Source organism: Lactuca virosa, chromosome 6 (genome assembly GCF_052849685.1).
Source record: "Lactuca virosa cultivar CGN04683 chromosome 6, Lactuca_virosa_CGN04683_v6, whole genome shotgun sequence".
NCBI lineage: Eukaryota > Viridiplantae > Streptophyta > Magnoliopsida > Asterales > Asteraceae > Lactuca > Lactuca virosa.
Genome location: NC_136431.1, coordinates 70,615,712 through 70,629,011, shown reverse-complemented (window position 1 = coordinate 70,629,011; position 13,300 = coordinate 70,615,712). Strand labels below are relative to the sequence as shown.

Below are 13,300 nucleotides of genomic sequence, written 5' to 3'. Positions count from 1 at the left end.
ATTAAATAATATGATTTCATATTAATATATTAGAACTTATAATATATTAATAAATCATAAGTATCCTCTTCTCACAAAAGTCTATCCAAATTGTTCCGATGACATGCAACCCAAACGGACCATGCTACTCTCGGGTCAAGTACATACCAATAATAGTTATGGGCTTAGACACCTTACTTCATGGATTTTAATCACAAGTGATTCTAAGACAATAATATCTTCAATTCTTAAAGTAGAGATATATAGTTCATAGTTTACATATCAGTTGTGCATTAGTTTGCTCAAACGCATCTCGTAACAGGATGTTATAAATGGGTATTCCATGTGTGATTCACTGATTTGATATGTAAATTGTATGACTATATAGTCAATATAATTTGTTCCTTTTGCATGAATAAGGAAAAGCAATATATGTGGTCCCCTCGGTGATTTGAGTTGATTTATGAAAACCAGGCGCCTGGTCCGGACTAAATTGATGTGTTCAATTTTGTAGTCTAAATTGATCACAAATCGGGAAATTGATGCGTTCGATTTTGAGTTGATCTATGAAAACCAGGCGCCTGGTCCATGACTCGGTTCATACAATAGCTTGTAGTTGATCACTTATCTTAGGGCCAACGTTTGATTTGAATCGGAGTTCGACAGTGGCTTTGGAAAGCACTATTTGCTGCCTAGTTCAATGTCTATATTTGCAATTGTAGTTATAGACTTATCTAAGTGGGAGACTGTTGAATTAAGATGTCTAAGTCGGTAACAAAATTAGTATATTCTTGTAATTAGAAGCAAAGTCATTTTTGGGTTTCCCTTATAACTAGAACATAATTAGAATGACATTTATAGAGGATGATGATTTATTAGATTATTATATGATTAATAAACTAATTGGAAATTATTAGGAAATGATTTGTTAATATATTATATGATTAATATATTAATTAGAAATAGATAGTTGATTTGTTAATTTATTACGTGATTAATAAATTAATATGAGATCAATAGATAAACAATTGGTTTGTTAATTTATAAGGTTAATAAATTAATAAAAAAAATCAATTAGAATTAATTAATTATTAATCAGAATGAATCAGGAATTAATTTGGGATTAATTAGAATTAATTAAAGGTGCAAGGGGTGAATTCTAATTGTTAAATAGTTGAAAAAGGAAGCAATTCTAGAGCCATGCAAGGTAGGGGTGCAAACGAGACGAGCCGAGCTGAGCCCGAGCCTAGCCAGGCTCGGCTCGGCTCGGGTTCGTTTGAGTTTGAGTTATGGGGCTCGAGTTCGAGCTCGGCTTGATTCGAACTTTATTATATTGAGCTCGGCTCGAGATCGTAAATAATTATACAAGCTCGTTTAGTAATACCCTAAATTCGTATTTTTCCAAATATGTTTTTATTTTAATATATAAAAATAATAATAAATTATATTATATATTGGCTCGCGAGCCTAGTCAAGCTTAGTGACATAGGATCGAGTTCGAGCTCGTTTAATAAACGAGCTTAATATATCGAGCTCAACTTGGGCTTGTTTAAAATCGGTTTCGATTGAGCTTTTAACGATCCGATCCTGAGTAGCTCACGAGTAGCTTGACTCGTTTGCACCCCTAATCCAAGGGGTGGATGATTTTGGGAGCTTCCTTGGGGTTTCCATAAGCCTTTTGGATTCATATAAGGAAAGGATTTGGATTTGGACTGAATCCATTTAAATCTTGCATGGTCCCTAAGTTACCTAAACTATAAATAGGACCCCTTATGACCTTAATTTCGTTCATGTACTTCCTATTAGCCTTAGGAACGAAATTTTCCTCTCCTCCTATCTCCTCAATTGTCTTCTATTTCTTGGGTTTGAGTGTGAGTCATTAGAGGCATCATACTTTTGGTGCTAGCTATCCAAGCTCTTCAAAGGAAGGATTGAAGTGATTTGTTTACTGCAACAAATCAAATGTATGTAACCCTAGTTCTTGTATCTTTATTATACTAGGTTTTTAATTAGGGTTTTTATGTTAGTTTTGTTGTTCATAGTATGTTGCATTCAAAGTGTATGACATAGATCCTTTAGGTTGCATGTGCCCTTAAGTGTTAAGTGAAATTCTCACAAGCACATAGTTCTTGTAACCTATAAAACCCATCATTACGTTTTGTCTTAAGCTATTAAGGGCTTAATGAGGAGGGTGGCAAGTTGCTCGGTTACACAGCGCGTAACCTCTGAGTACGCAACATGTCGTAAGGTTTTGCCTCATTTTCTGTGGGAAGGTTATAGGCATGACGTAGAGCTAGGGTACACATGACGTACGACCAAAAGGCGATTTAGGTCATTTTTTAGCATTAGGTCATGTTGAAGTGGGGTCTAGCATTGGAGGGGTAGAATGTTTTTTTACCTTAGTGAGAGAGTATGGAATGGACCTTTGATCATGGGTTATCACTCTAATTATTAACTAGGTTTGTTTTGGATGTGTTCAGTGTAAACAACTTTTTTAGCAACATCGAGTGTGAGATTCGGTTATCTTCGGATTGAGGTGAGTCACCTCACAGTATTTGTGGGTCAAAGGCACCAATGCCGGCCCATTGGATTATGTTTCAAAATGTTAGTTGTCTTTGTGACTCTTACATGTATTTGTATGTATGATTAGGCGAGGCCCGCTATATGTGTTGGGCGGGGACCACTACATGTTACTAACAGATTTGTACCGGGCGGGACCCGATGTATGTATGGTACGTGGTATTTTGGGGAACTCAGTAAGTTTTGTGCTTACAGTTTATGTTTATGGTTTCAGGTACCTCTAGTTCGAAGGAGAATGATCTGGCATGATCGTACAACATCCACCAGTGTTCCGCATTCTATGATTTTGATTTATACTTTGATAACTATTTTCTACATTGTCATACTTGGATTGGTTTTGAAATGAATGATTGATGGTTTGGGTTAACTTAAAAATAAAAAATTTTACTTAGTATTTTGGGATGTTACACCAAACATAGGACCCAAACTTAAAAAGGTCAAATAGATTTATTAGGCTAACACCTCATACATTCAAAATATGCTATTTCAAAAGAAGTCAATTTTTTTAATAGATGCGGTACATAGAAGTTTTCAGTTCTTACAATCAAAATAAGCTCTAAATAGATTATAGAACTTTAGATTTTTTATTATGTGCCCAATTTTTAGCAGCACGTGATTTTTTTGACAACTTTTATGATGTTATTTAAAAGTTACTACTGTTATATATTATGTAGCATTCGTTAATGCCCAATATTCTTATTTATCTCAATATGATATGGAGAGGTATGGCACTATGACTAATTAATTATCATCTAAGTATCTTCCCTCTATTACCTCTTATGTTTAGAAAATAGAGAAAAGTTGAGTTGCCTGTTCAGACAAACTCGATATGACAATATGTGTGATTTCTGTCTTGAAAACTTTGTCAATTTTTATGCACCATAAGTCATGACTTGCATACAACATATCTTAAGAAATGGATAATTTTTTATGTAATAGGTCCAAAACTATATATATCTCATAATTCATGCATTAAGTATTGTGCTTATAGCCTTATACCTATTTGTTGTAAATGACATATTGACATGCGTTGTGGTTTACAGTAAGTTATAATGATGAGATTTTAAGTAATTCCATAGTTAACAACTGATTATGTGCAAAAAAAAAAGTTGGCAAAATTTATCTTGAATCGGGTAATATGTGTTGAGTAGATTGTGGAACTCCATATTTAAAATGGATGTAAGTAGGGGTGAACCTAGCCATAGGTTCGGTTCCACATGAGAAATGTATTTTGGTTCTAACTAAAAGTTGCATATAAAGCTATTCGTTTTTGTTTGCGTTAGGTTCCCTTTCCACTTAGTGTACACATGAATGAATATGACGTGTTGATTGTTAACAAACTACTGTTTGATTTGTATATTTGAAACAGTTTTTGAGCAAAAGTATTTGGACTTTTCACAACCGGTGATCAAGGGGCAAAAAACCTTCATGACAAAAGCTCTGTCTGTCAATGCATTCTATAGGTTTTAGTTAAAGAAATTAAAACCAGATATCATATTAAGTCTGTAAGTGGCATAGAACACACACATGACCGATATGAAGAAAAAAAACCACCCGTTTTTGAATAAAAGTTCTATGGCAACAACTATGACCTGCAAATATAGGTCAAATAAGTAATGTCTTTTTTTTGTTCTACAAAAACAATCCATATTTTCAAAAAAATATCACCGCAACCACTATCTGTTGTTTGTTAATATATCAAAATTTATAATCTTTTGTCATCTATAAACGGACAATTATGTTGATATATCGATGCTAAACCATAATTTTTTTTTTGTTAAAACCATTCGGTTTTGGTTTCTATGATTTAGTTTTCGTTTTTTTGCGTAGAAAACCCGTTTGATTTTTGTTTCTTTGATTTTGTTTTAGTAAAAATTTAATATTATTTAGATTGTATTATAGAAATGGTGTATGCTTTTGTATGAAAGTTGCATTTCCAGACTAACTTATATATAGAAACCAAATTTTACGGTTTGTTTTTACAACACAAAAAACCGAAATTGAACTGTTTTTCAACCCAAAAAATGAAACTAAATTGTAGAAACCAAAATAAATAAATTTTCAGCCTAAAGAAACTTAAACTAAATCATAAAAACCAAAACCAAATGGATTTTCAACCAAAAAAAAACAAAATTTGCGATTTGGGATCGATATAGTTGTTTGTTATATAGGACAAAAGATTATAAATTTTGATATAGAAGCTTTTTTCGATTAAAAAAAAACTATAGACGTCACCATATAATTTTTTGAAAATATGGATGGTTTTTGTAGAACAAAAAGAGGGGCATTATCTGTTTGACGGGCATTTGCATGTCATAGTGGTTGCGTTTTATCCAAATATAGTGATTTTTTTAGCACAAATGAAAATTGGGTGGGAAAAAAATGACAAAATATAGTTGCTTTTATGTTATTAACGTCATATACATTAAATTCTATCCGCAATAACTTAATAATAAACAATTCAAATTAAAACTAACCACGGCAATTAGGTTGGGTTGGATTGGGTTCGAGTTGACGGGTCAAAGGTTGACGCGTCAGAAAACATAAACTCAACCCAACCCATATAATATATGGGTTGGCGGTTTGGTGGGTCATGGGTTGGTGGTTTGGAAACTTCAACCCAACTCATATAACTCGTTTAATAAATAAGCAACACATTTTAAAAAATGAGGTTTTTTCAACATAAAATCGTAAAGTGACTAAAGTGATTAACATTAAAAAAAAAGGTTTTCAACATAAATTCATAAAGTCATTAACATCCAAATAAAATTAAAAAATGAAAACATTCATACAAAGTGGATGCGTTCTTCGTTCGTGACTCGTGAGTATCTAAAAATGACAGACATTTGTTTTTTCTTTTTTGATTAGGCCACCGCAAACACAAACTAGCCACATACGAATACGAAATGAATACAATGCTACAAAATATTACGAATACGGAAGGAAATCAGATTTCATTAATAATTAAATATATCTATTTTTTTTTACAGGTTGACCCGCGAACCCAAACAGGTAACCCAACCCAACCCAACCCAACCCATGAAATAAACGGGTTGGTGGATTAACAGGTTGGCGGGTCAAAAATCTCAACCCTCACCCATCTATTTTCGGATTGGGTCAGTGTCGGGTTACAGATTGGGTAGTTGCCACCCGTAATTAAAACTCACCGTGACCTGCCGATAATACAAACAAAAACAGAGCGAAATTATTAAGAAGTAAGAGAACATGCTTCGCATAATCGAAATCTCCAAGATGAGCATTCTGAATAATCGCCTGAGTATCAACCACCATGTGCCCAACAGGCAATAGTAACCAAACAAGAAACTGCAATTAAATTAAACACTATTAACAAAGATTGGTTAAAAAAGATGGATGCAAACAGAGAATCGGGAGCAAACTTTTTACCCCATATTCGAAAAGAGCAACAGAACCACGAAAGATTAATGAAACATTATGTAACCCCCAGAGGATTGGAAAAGTATAGGGAAGACGACCATCAACATAAAGATAATCTCTTTGTCTTGCTAGCATTAGCATGGCAGCTGCTGATAAACAGGCAAATGCAATGGCAGTTGTCATGAATGCGCTCACCAAAATTCTGCAAAACCAATAGAAATGTGTAACAGTGTAAAGAGTATAAAAAAATTAAAAGAGAAAAGAGCGAACCTTGGGTCAAAATCTACCCAATAAAAACTGATTAGACGAAAGCTCCTTGGAGAAGGGAGGATGCCATTACCAAGGAGAACCTTTTTGGCTGGGAATGTTAAGATAATTCAGAATCAAGATTCATAAGATTTCAAGAAATCAATAGGAGGTAAGGTACTACATTTTCATGTGGAGGAGTGACATTTAACCAACAAATGCTTCCCCAAGCTGCAACGTAGGTGAGAAACCCTCCGATGTTCCATTGGATGTGAAGATAAGCCCCGATTGCAGATGCTACGAGGGAGTAACATAATGAGACATAAACCTGCAATCACATTAAACGGAAGCTATTTACGCTAAATCTGTAACAAAATTTTTATTTGATTGTTTTTATCATGATTAGTTTTTATGAACATCTAAACAAGTTCTTCAACTACAAAACTTTGCAAACCACACAAGGTTACAGAAAAAGAATAAAACAGAAGATGATGTTTTGTAAACCGAAGGAATCATATAAAAATTTCACAATCAAATATGAAATACCTACGGAATTCTCCTTGTAAGCCTAAACACGAATTGATTTTATCAATTTTTATCGTAAACAAGAAGATCATCAATTACGAAAGTACGTTTATTCAATAAACCAAAGTTAAGAAATTTGGGCAAATTAGACAGACCCGTTTTAGATTAGTGTTAACTATGGGAGAGATTTGACGGAAATTCTTGAGAGATCGTAAGTCCAACTGATTCCAGAAGCCGATGGCCATGGTGAATCAAAAAACGACGAGAAGGATTTCATGGTTGTTCGATCGAAGAAAATTCTATCCTTTTAATTTCGAGAAAATAGGAAATTTCGTTTGTAGTCCGAGTAATTTTACTTCAGGAAACAAAGATTTTCCTAATATTTTTGAACCATTAATTTTTATTTTTTTAACAGAAAAATATGGATTATTTTATATTTTGATCATATTAATGAAATAATATTTATTTTTTTGGAAAATCTGTAGAAAAGTCTCTGAAATTTGGTTCCTCCTTGATTTTTTTTTTTTTTTCAATTTTGCCCAAGAAAAACTAGTAAAAACTTGCAAAAAAACTCTTATTCCCGGCTGCCGATATCCAAGGATTTTCTAAAAACTTGAAGGGCTTTTCTGAAAATAAACAATTAGATATGACTTTTTTGTTAATAAAGTTGAAGTTTAAGAATTTTTTTAAAATTTATTTTTTATATTACTAAATTAATTTGAAGAGAACTAATATTTATTTATCAAAAAACTAAAAATAAAGATATTATATACATTATTTTCAAAAAAAAAAAAACTCATTTTACTAATCAAAAACCACAATAATGATAATTTATATCTATCATTTCCGCGTCTTTTTTTTGTGCTATAGAACAACGTTACATATGACAAATCAACGAAGTTCTTTTTAAATTATATATGATAACTACATTCATTAAGATACCATCTATAACATATACAAATTGTATTTAATTTATGTGTTATAAAACAACATTAACTTAATCATATAATAAAGTAATAATTTATTTTATGTGTTATAGAACAACTTTAACTTAATTTCATTATTTCTAAAAAAATAAAAATCACTCAATTGTCATTCTTTGCACCTAAGTCATTTCGTTTTTACACCCAATGCCGGAAATACGCTACATACGACAAACCAACAATGTCACATGCTACCATCATTAGGATATACATGATATCATAATGATTGTAGGTATCATACACAATTTAAGAACTACATTGGTTATAAAACACATCTTTAATCTAGTGTATATATCGTTTTTAACATGTGTTTTTATAACCAGTATAACTCTTAAATTATATATGATAACTACAATCATTAAGATATCATTTATATCCTAATGAATGTAGCATGTGACATTGTTTTTTTTTGAAAGGGAACTCCCTTAACGAGGGTTTCCGGGCCAGCTTTCGCGCACCGACTAATCCCCTGCTGCAAACATGAGGCTTTGCCTCATGCCATGGAGTCACTGCAGGCGAACCTCCATGGCCACAAGGGCTGAGTGGTGCCAGGATTTGAACATGGGTCAATAGGTTATCCTAATGAATGTAGCATGTGACATTGTTGATTTGTCGTATGTAGCGTTGTTCAGGTCTTGGGTGTAAAAACGAAGTGACGTAGTTGTACATAATCACAATGCAGTGAGTTTTTATTTTTTAGAAATTACCAAATTAAGTTAAAGTTGTATGGAGAGACCGATTGCGATTCTCGACTGGAAAACCAAGACTCCACACAACAAAGAAGTAAACTTGGTGAATGTGCAATGGAAGCACCGAAAAGGCTCGGAATGGACATGGGAGCCTGAAGACGAGATGGGAGAGCACTACCCAGACTTGTTTGTAGCAGCAAACTTCGATAACGAAGTCTAATTCAAGTGGAGGAGATTTATAACGCCAGTGTTCCAAGTAATTTCATTCTAGCATTAATTCTTAAAAAATGGTAGATTGGTCCCTACGCTGGGCATGCGAGTCAGGTACTGTAACGCTTGATTTTCCGGTATGAATTTATTTCCAAGTTGTTTATATTTTTCTCTTTGGGACACGGCGTGTTGGAGCCTCAACACGACGTGTCGAGATGTCTTTGGCCGCGGAGTTTAATGAGCCCACACAGCGTGTTGAGGTGCCTCAATACGGCGTGTTAGCAGCTGGGAAGGAAACCCTAATTTTTAGGGTGTTGCACCCTATTTAAAGGCCTTAAGTCCCCTTGAACGGCCTCCTTACCAGCCTCCTTTGTTAGTTAAAACCCTAAATCGAGTATTGAGTTTTCTTGGTGGTGTTCTTGAGGTTTTGAGTGGTTTTTTGTGGATTTTGTGCTCATTTGAAGGAGCTTTGGAGTTTGAATGTGTCTAGCTTGGAAAGAAGGTCATAGATCCAGAATCTCACCACTTGTGGCAGTCTCCTTGAGGTATCAAGCTCATACCTTGCTTTGTTGTTGATTAGATCTTCTCTTATGGGGTTTTGTTATGATATTTGGCTCATTGTTGGATGGTCTAAAGAGTTAAGTTATTTCATGGGTTGTCCTGTTAGATCTGAACATTTTATGGCCTCCTTTGGCTAAAAGGTGCAAGATTTATAAGATTCTAGGTCTCATGCATGCATTAAGTCCTTTATGAAGCCCTCCTTGAGCTTTAGAGCTTCTCCTTGGCATGCATGAACGTAAAGTTGGCAACTTTACATGGTCTTCCAGCTCTAAGGTGTCAGATCTGCATTTTGAGCCCATGGCTTTGAAGATTAAGTGCTTATTGGTTAAGCTCTCACTCTATTAAGCATAGGGTTTGGGTTTTGGACCCATTTTGGTGGTTCTTAGGGGTAAAGTTGGAAATTTTACCCTTCTAGATATCATTTTGGTTGAGATCTGAGCTTTGGAGCTCTTAGATTCGATGAAGGCAGCTTAATGTATTAAGCTGTTGGATTTCAGGCGAACACGGCGTGTTGGTTTGGTTTTTTCCCGACCTTGTATTTGATGGAGAAACACGACGTGTTGAAGGACAACACGGACTCTTGACCTTGACTTTTGACCTTTGTCTTTGACCAATTTTGACCTATGCGGGGGTGTTGTGGCATTTTAGATACTTAATATAAATAAGTGGGGGTGAGCAAAACCGAACCCGGAAACCGAAAAACCGACAAAACCGAAACCGAAGCATAAACCGACGGTTTAGGTTTAGATTTTTCAAAAACCGAAAATTTCGGTTTGGGTTCGGTTTTTGGGTTTGGTAAAACCGAAAGAAACCGAACCGAAACCGATTATATATAATGTTTACAAAAATAGATATTTTAGATACTTGATATAAATAAGTTCTGAGAAATAAAAGCAAAAGTTGTAGTTCGTTCAACTAGTTAGCGCCTTCGACCTTTGAACCTAAAGTCATAGGTTCAAAACACGGGATATAATTTTGCTGATTTAATTTTTCCAACAAATAAAATTATCCCACATAGTTGGAGGGTTGAAACATAATGCACAATCCAAGCTTATAATAGTATTACTCTTTTCTCATGTGCTCAATCCATCCCACATCGCCAATGAGAAGGAAAATCAATACATCTTGGTTCTTATATAATGAATGATTCCTTGATTATCATTATGTGGTTTGAGTTGGGTTTAAAACCGACCAACCCAAAACTGAACCCAAAAAAAAAACCAAAAACCGAGAAACCGAACCTGGCGGTTTTGGGTTGGGCTGGGTGTCACACCCCCTAAACCGGAACGGCGGAAACGTTCGGGGGCGGATGACGTCATGTACAGTATCACAACAATTGCATAATAGTAATCAAAGTACAACAACCATTACATTGATAAAGTATTAGTTTACATTCGTGTTCAAATCAATGTATACTTGACACCAAAATGTATAGCAAAAAGTAGAAAACGTGACACTGTGAATATCCGTCTTCTCAAAACCTGTGGATACCTGTTTACCGATTTCCTGAGAATACAAGTAGTTTTGAAAAGAGTGTCAACAATTAAGTTGGTGAGTTCATAAGCATGTTTGTAATTGAAATCTGTCATTTGTTCTTTGAAAATGTAAGTATGTTCTCCCAGAAAATCCTATATTTGTTGTTGTAAATGTGTTGTAGTCTTAATACCCTAAGACCAAAATATGTAAATGTTATCGTACTCTGAAATAGTATAATGTAGTTTAATTCACATAAAACCATAAAATGTATATTTTCTCTGTACTGGAATAGTATCAGTGTTGCTGATAGTTATTAGACTTATCCAAGTGGGAGACTGTTGGATAAGGTGTCTAAGTCCATAATTATTTCTGGTATGTACTTGACCCGACCCGGCATGGTCCATTTGGGTTGCATGGCACCATGCAATTGGATAAACTAAAATGAGAGAAATAACACTTATGGTTTATTAATATATTATAAGTTCTAATATATTAATAATATTATTTAATTAGTTTGATCAAGAATTAATTTAAAATTAATTAAGTGATCAAAAGATAACTAATTAAATATATGGGTAGATTATGTAAATCTTCCATATCTTATATAGTGGGCTAAGAGGCTCCATGGATTATCAAGTTGGGTTCCACCCATAGGATGCTCCATGGATGCTCCATGGGAGTTACAAACCCATGGGTCATGGAAATGAAGAGTCATGACACATTAGGGTTTACATGGTGTAACCCTAGATGTGTCAACACTATATAAGAAACCCATTCTCCACCAAAATCGGCTACACATAAGAAACAAGAGGGCTAGGCCGATTTTAGAAGTGTGTATTCTCTCTAAAGTGATTCCAAAAGCATTTGGTGTTGTGTGAAGCATTTGAGGCATCACACTTGGGGTGCTAGGCTCACAATGTTTCAAGGATCATAAGCAACAACAAGGTAAGTTATTCTATCTTTCATGCAAGTTAAAATTTGTTCCCCATGTATGCTAGATAGGAATATAACATTGGAATTCAACTTTGCATGATAATTAGACAAACATAGATCCAAGGTTATTAGGGTTGCATGTACACTTAGGAAGTGTTAGAATGCTCAAAACCCATCAGTGGTATCAGAGCATGGTTCGTTTGTTGTTGTTTTTTTTTGTGTGCAAACAGCTTGAAAAAAAATCGTTTTTCTGTTTTCTGCTCGTATGAATGTTTGCACATTTGTTGCTGGAAATGGACTATAAACATTACCCTAAACTGTTTTGATGTTTTAAAGCTTGTTTTAGATGGTGTAATGTTTATGCTAATCCATTTACAATGGCAATTATTAAAATTACAAGTTTTTTTAAGTGTAATTTTTTATTCTTGAAAGTGTTCATATTCATGTTCTTGAACTTATGAAGATTAGATGATCATAAGAATTGTTTGTAACCTTCATGGTAGTTTAATTCATGATCATAATGTGTTTTAATGGAGTCCATAACTTGTCCTCAAGTTATGGAAAACCAAAAGTCTCACTTTTATTAAAGCCATTAAAAGAACACAAGAGTTATAAAAATGAAGAGTCTTCATTTTTATTACTCAATTAATTCATAAGTTATAAGAAATGAAAAGTTTTGGAAGTTTACAAAACTTGTCCTCAAGTTTTGGAACATGTAAAGTCTTGATTAAAACTTTAGTTCCAACCCTTAGAATTTTAAAAGTTAAAATTCAACCCTTATACTTTATAATATTATAAGTTACTAATATATATATATATATATATATATATATATATATATATATATATATATATATATATATATATATATATATATATATGTATAACGTCAAGTCGTCTTACCGCTAGTACGCCTCATTCACGAAGCCGGTCTATAAGGGGGGTATAAGGTTGTTGCCTATAAAATGGCAACTTAATGGGTGTCCACTCTCACCCACCTCTTCCTTGATCGGTGGAGGGTCGTTAGCCGAACGGGTAAGACAAGGACTTATAAATTCTCATTAAAAGTATGATGAATATTATAAAGTAACTAAATGCTTTTATTAAATTCCCAATCTTAGTTACTTTAGGAAAATGTGAATAAGGTGCTAATCCATGAAATTACACTTTACACTTTGTTTAAGTCGTTGGTGGAACGTGTGTGGTTAACCGGCACACTAACTTGGACTTAACAAGGTAGGTAAAGGGTGACTTAAGGTTTACCATAGCATCGGTGGAGCGTGTGTGGTTTACCGGCACATCGATTGAGTGATAAACCTTGAGGGTACCAAGTGATTTGCATGGTTACTTCACACCTCGTTTTGTGATCCGCGGTATCCCAGTCACAAAACTTGGAGGGCACACTCGAGATTGAAACATGCCTTTGAAAAGTTCATTGAATCTCAAAAGAATCTAGGAATTTCTAAGAACCAATTAAAAACCTAATATTTATATTTCGTTTTTCATGGTGGAAATTGGTGAATCGTCATTCACCTACCTTTCAAATATGTTATAGCTTGGATTACGGCATACCTCTTCTAAGTTATAATATATTGTGATTGGATCCTAGCCTTAATATTACATTTGGGTGTTTTATTAAGGACTCTCTTAATATCTAAACTAATCTTGTTCTCTTCTTTCAAATGTCTTCAAACAATGCTGCTTCTGGCTCTAATCCTAATG

General features: G+C 34.1%; 1 pseudogene across 1 annotated transcript; it reads right to left on the bottom strand.

Annotated features, from left to right (window-relative positions):
• Positions 1-5,427: 5,427 nt before the first annotated feature.
• LOC145120952 (bax inhibitor 1-like) lies at positions 5,428-7,003 on the bottom strand (annotated as a pseudogene). Its single transcript, XR_013714436.1, has 5 exons — positions 6,882-7,003; positions 6,386-6,529; positions 6,226-6,313; positions 5,965-6,157; positions 5,428-5,883 (listed from the first exon to the last, which is right to left on the bottom strand). The product of XR_013714436.1 is annotated as a bax inhibitor 1-like (transcript).
• Positions 7,004-13,300: the final 6,297 nt, after the last annotated feature.